The sequence below is a fragment of the Lygodium microphyllum genome, chromosome 12 (assembly GCF_053477565.2).
Source record: "Lygodium microphyllum isolate KBCC chromosome 12, Lygodium_microphyllum_v1.1.10, whole genome shotgun sequence".
In the NCBI taxonomy this organism is placed as follows: Eukaryota; Viridiplantae; Streptophyta; class Polypodiopsida; order Schizaeales; family Lygodiaceae; genus Lygodium; species Lygodium microphyllum.
In genome coordinates this window covers 48,635,274-48,641,929 of record NC_141146.1, presented here as the reverse complement: position 1 = coordinate 48,641,929, position 6,656 = coordinate 48,635,274, and positions in this window count along the sequence as shown.

Sequence of the window (6,656 nt, the reverse complement as noted above, 5' to 3'; positions counted from 1 at the left end):
TCTTCAATCTTCCCTTCATAGGTGCACACTCTGATACTCTGACTCTCCATGCCTGGTGCTACCATCATCATTAGCCAAATCTAGTGTCCTCACACTGACACTTTGGGTTGTGTGCAATGACTAATTAGTCCATCTCCAATGTAGTATTATTCCTTCATATTCCGCCTCTTCTCTCTCTCTCTCTCTCTCTCTCTATGCTTCTCTTTGTATTCGTGTTTCTCTTCCATTGCAAACTCTCACATGGTATCATCACCTAGATGAGGACACATTCTAGAGATTTCTTTTAAAAGAGTAGATTTTCATTGCAAAGGAGCAACCCAAATATTCAAAGTGCATATCTTTAGCTTGCATTTATAGCTTGTATAGGTGGTCTAGAGCATAGTCAACCCTTTTGAAGACCTCCCAAGTGTCATTTTCAGCCAATGCTGAATATTACTCATCCATTGCCTTACACCAATGATCATCCAAAATAGCTTCAAAAAACTTTGTGAGTTCCTTGAAGCTAGTGACTTTTGCCATATATACATAGTGCTTGACTGTATAGCCACTGTATGTAAGCCTATCCAACCATAGACTTTCTGACTCTTTCTGATCTCCTCAACTAAGGTGCAGTATGAGACTCTCCTCTCTCATGAGGTGGTACATATCTATGTCTCACACCAGGAGTCACAACTGATGGAATGCCAAACTCACTTTCCAAGCTATCAGTGCAAGGTGAATCTACTTTAGCTACATGCTTGTATTTGCCACAATAATGACAATCCTTATTTGCATTTGGTTGCTGTCCATGGCTCATTTGTGGCTGCTGTCAAGTACCTCTTCCTCTAGATGAGTAACCCCCTCTTCCATGAGCATTAGAGGCACCTCTATTTGCTCGAGGCTGCCTATTTTTCCATCCACTACCTTGATGTCCACCACGGGCTGCATATGCATTTCCAGCCCCTCTTTCTTTAAAGTTTGACCTTTCTCTTCCACCTCTACTGCTTTGATTTGAGTAGAAGACATTGTCCCTGCTATTCTTAGACCCACTGGAACTTGCATGGAGTCCAAGCTTCACTTCTTCATGCAAAAGAAGTGCCACAAGTTCATCAAAGTCAGACTACTCCTAACCCACTGATATGGAAGTGTCAAACTTCTTGTACTCCTCTCCAAGACCATGGAGGGTAGTGGCCACCAGATCATCATCCTCAACTTCAGCTCCAATTGAACCTAGTTGCTCTGCAATGGTTCTAATTTCACTCACATAGTCTTCAATAGACCTTCCATTCCTGGATATGTGGCTGAATTTTTGCTTCAATTGTGTCTTTCTTGCATGAGTGACATGGCCATAATTCTTCATCAATAAGTCCCGAGCAGCTTTTGGTGATGTACAATTTGCAATTTTCATAGCTTTTGTGCCTAACACACATGAGGACATCCAATGCAAGACCTTGCTAGCCTTTTCCAACCATGTCTTATGTGTCTTCAATTGATCGTGTGTTGGAGGTCTATCCTCCAGTAGCTTGGGCTCATCTTCAAGACCTATGACTAGATCCCAATAGCCTCTTCCAAACAAGAAGTTTGATATCCTGAACTTCCATAAAACAAAGTTTTTGTAGTCCAGCTTCTCACCTACTATCTGGATGATAGTATCCTTCTCTCTCGTGTTTGCCATTTCAAAGTCTTCAGCTTTGCAAAACAAGATTTGATGTGTAGAGTCAATTACCTCAAAATAATAGCCAAGAAATGCACTTTAATGACATGTAGCACAACCAAACTTTACTGAAAATTTGCAGCAATAAACATTATTGCGTTCTCAGCCAATACATGTGCTTTGTTCCCAAGTATGTGTACGTGACATTTATATACCTGACCACTTGTACTTGTCCAATTTAGAGCTCAGATAGCTCCAACAACAACCACTAAATTTCTACTATGTTTTGCAGCAAATTTAGCATATATTTGATGAGTTTAGACCAGCTGAATACTCGCCAAATCAAACTCCAGTGGTTGCTCCACTTGTTAGACCAATTTCGAGCTAATTTTCAATTGGTCAAAACCTTGCTGAATAGTCAAACTATTTTGGATAGCTTGTATGCCTTGTTGTCCACTTGTTTTGAGTTGATTTAAATGGAGTGTGTGATGGATATTACTTGGTCTATGTCTGCAATTCAAATCTAAGTTGATGATGTGGAATGCCTAGCTCAATCTTGCTTCGTTTGGTCACTCCAATTGCTTTAGTGCAGTCCACTCTAGTTGAGGACTCCTTTGCTTTGTTTTGCAGCTTCAATGGTTGCCTCTGAAGTTTTTGTAAATCAACATGTAATAGCTCATTTGGAAGCTATTTTAGTGAGGGAATAGATGCTCCATTTGGTCTTCAATATCACTAAGCAAATGAGGTAGATATCCTTCAGTTTTGAGTGACACAATAACTGCTGTAGAATTTTCCATATGGATGAAAACAGGAACAAATTTTTTTAATGCAATGATTGATTTCATGTGGATTCTAAACAATGATTTAGCTCTAGCAAGTATACTCAGCTTGTTCCTTGTGAGATGAGACACAATTTTCCAATTTACTTCACCTTAATCCGATGCCTATAGCTCCTGCAATGTCCACTCCAATGTGATGCTATTTTTCTGGCTATGGCATTGTGTTTTTTTCACAGACTTTTTACATAGGACTTCAGTCCTCTCAAATGAAAACTTGATGAACAAGCTCTGATACCATGAAACAAAACAAAGAAAGAGAGGGACAAAGGTTAGACAAGAAGGAGAGCAGCCTTGCTCCCGATCAAACTTCCACTATCTTCCATGCTCTAACTTGTATACATACAACCAAACATACAAAAGTAAAGTAACCTAGATATAACCATGTTTGAGTCAGTGTGAACCAAACCTTATTCAATTAAGATAACCAAACCAAACCAAAGGTACATGAGCTTGAATCTCAACAGGATTCATGTATCCTAGTCACCATAACATATGTACCTAGTTGTTGTGTCCTTCAAGTATACCTCACGATACCCTTGATGGCATCCCAATGTTGTTTGCGAGAAGTGTAGCCATATAGCATGCCACAACTCCCACTATAAATGCTATGATAGGACGAGTGGCCACCATGGCATACATCAAACTATCCATTGCAGATGCATAAGGGATCTTGGCCATCTCATCCTTTTGCTTATCAAATTGCAAACAATTGACATGACTAACCTTCATGTGAGAAGGTAAAGGATAGCCACTAATAGGCATAATATCCTGTCAATGAAACTGCTCAAGGACCTTCTAGATCTACTCCTTCTGTGATAAGTAGAGGAGTCCATTAGAGAAATCATGCATAATGTGTATCCTAAGAATATGTGAGGCTTGTCGTCCCATGTCCTTCATCTCAAAGCTCTTCTTGAGCAGACCTTTCAAGGCATCCAACTCATCATGAGCACTAACAACAATTAACATATCATCGACATAGAGGATCAAAATCATAAGGCTGCTATCACATGCCTTTTTCATGTATAAACATAGATCCATATCATTGCAAGAATATCCCTGTGAATGCATAAAGACATCAAACTTGTGATACCATTCCCTAGGTGCCTTCTTAAGGCCATAAAGACTCTTTTGCAATCTACACACTAGGTGTTCCCTGCCAAGGTTTGCAAAGCCCTTAGGCTACTCCATGTAAATATCATCGTGCAAATCCCTATGAAGAGAAGCTGTCTTGACATCCATCTAATAGAGGTCCAAGTCAAGTTGAGCAATCAAAGCCGATACCAAGCATAGGGTAGTCATCTTCACAATAGGAGAAAAGACTTTATCAAAGTCCACACCATGTTTCTACTTGAAGCCCTTAGCAACCAATTTGGCTTTGTATCTCGCGACTTGGGGCATCTAGGGGTACCTTTCAACTTGTACACTCACTTGCATATAGCAAAGCATGCTTGTCACTAGGCAAAGGAGCCGAATCTCACATATGATTTTTCTACAACAGCAAGGCATACACTAACTGCATGGCCCTCTCCCAAGAGTGACTATCACCTTTGCGTATGGCCTCATCATAAGTAAGATGCTCACTAGCATTAGTCACCATAGCATAATTCATAAAGGGCTCAAACCACGTAGGCTGTCGTCTATCTCTAGTAGACTACTACCTCAAGATTGGCTGTGTGGCCTATACACCTTGTGGAGCATAAGGGACCTGGGGCCCATGGGGGCATCAACTATGTTGTTGCAAGCTATCTAGATGGTTGTATAGTAGTAGGAGGCTTCTCCTAAAATATCACCCTATGTACCTTAACGATAGGCTCAGACTACTTATGCATTTTCTCCTCATGGAAAACAATATCATGGTTGTAGATAACCTTCTAAGCTTGTGGATCCCAGAGGTGATAGCCCATCTCACCTGCATCCCCATAACCAAGAAAGATGCATTTCCTAGACTTAGGATCCAACTTATTGCACTTGTTCTTGGGTACATGATAGAAAGCCTTATAACCAAAGACACGCAAATGAGCATATGAGGGAGGTTTTCCAGACCATATCTCCTCTACAACATGATAGCCAAGACCTTAGCCCAAAAATGCTATGGTAAGACTGCTTGGCTAAGCATACTGCAAACTTGCTCTTGAATTGTCCTATTCATATGCTCAACTATACCATTCTGGGGTGGAGTGTACAAGGTAGTCAAGTGACACTTAACACCCCTCTCATTTAAAAAATGCTCAAAGGCTTTATAGACATTCTCACCCCCCTCTCATTTAAAAAATGCTCAAAGGCTTTATAGACATTCTCACCCCCATTATTTGGCCTTAGGCATTTCAACCTATACCTAGATTGGTTCTCAACCAAAGCAAGCCAACACTGAAATGTAACCAAGATTTCCAATTTCTACTTAATAAGATATGCTTAGATCTTATGTGTATAGCCATCAATGAAAGTAACAAAATACTTCACACTACCTGATGACTTGCACAGTATGGGACCAGATTTGAATGAATAAGAGCCAAAGGCTCGCCCATGCGTGTCATACTAGACTTTTTATGTGTATTGAGTGTTTTCTTGCCATATAAACAATGATCATAAGACTCAAAACATTTTTAGTCAAGGGGCGAAAAATACTGTAAATGGGTAAGCATTTTCATTCCTTTCAAGGATATGTACCCAATGTGATGATGCTATTAAGATACATGTGGAACTGCATCCATTGCCAAAATATAGTCAATTGACCTATATACAAGCAATAGGTAGAGAGTATTGGACTTATCACCCAGTCCAATGACAAGATTCCCACATGTTATCTTGCATGAGGAATCACCAAAAGAAACTACATAGCCTACATCACCCAAAATGCTAGCAAAAATAAGGCTCTTTGTGAGAGCTGGTTCATGGCATTCATCATGAAGGGTAAACATGCAACTTGAGCCAAACTATAATTGGACATCACCCATGCCAACTATCGTCAATGCTAGGTCATTATCCAAACGAATAGATCTAGTCATATTGCAATAGGAGTGAAACCACTCTCTATATAAGGGGTCACATGAAAGAAAGCCCTTCAATCTATCAGCCAATACTGAGTATACCTTGACAAAGTGTTAGTTAGCTGTGAAGTATCAAGAGAAGAAGCTACAAGTATAAAATCATCACTAGAATTAGTATTGACAATATTAGTCTCCTCAATCTTAACATTGGACTTGCTAGGGATAATGTTGTGACCATCATTTTTGTCATGTACTTTACCCTTGCCCTTTTCCATGTGCTTGTCTTCATGCATTTTATGGCACTATGATTGAATATGTCATGCTTTCCCATAGTAATGATAAGTTAATGAAAGCTGATGGCCATGGGACTTACTGCGAGACTATCCACATCAATGAGAGTGAGACTGTTGAGAGTCTCTCCCACGGCGGGCAATACCACCCCTACCAGTATTATGTCTAACTGTCAAAAGCATGAGAGGTGGGAGAAGCATCAACATTCTTTTTGTGAACCTCTTTCATCAAGAGTGCACGCTCTATATCCTGCAATTGTAACCCATCAGTAGGTATGTTGGCACATATAGTAGTACAAAAGGTATCCCATGATTCAGGAAGTGTAAATAGGAGGAATAAGGAAAGAAGAGTGCCCTTGAATTCAATCCCCTATGAAGACAAATGATTGATAATGGAATGAAACTCATTTAAGTGAGCTGACATAGAAGTGCCCTTCTTCATGTGAAGGTCCATGAGTTGCTTCAGCCACCAATACATCTGAGAATTCGATGGGCTCTGCTTGTCATAGACATTGCAAAATCTTTTTCCATAATTCCCATGTGGATTGCCCATTAGAGATAACATTATAGAATACGTGCTTGGAGAGGGACAATATGATGGTGGACTTACATAGGTCATCTAATTCAGCCCATTCCTTTAAATCAATAGGTTCGGGCTTAACACTCTTATGTTTCAAAGGCCTAACTTGCATTTTTCGCATTAAAACTTGCCGGATTTGGGCCTTCTAGTAGTTGTAGTTGGTGCCATCCAACTTGTCAATATTAAAGATAGCACTATCACACAAGCCACCAACCATAATGAAGGCAAACAAATGCACAAACTATCAAAGTAGGCTATTTTAATTATTGTAAACAACCTTAAAAAACCATCGTCAAATCAAGCTGAAAACAAGGGGTACTGACCAAG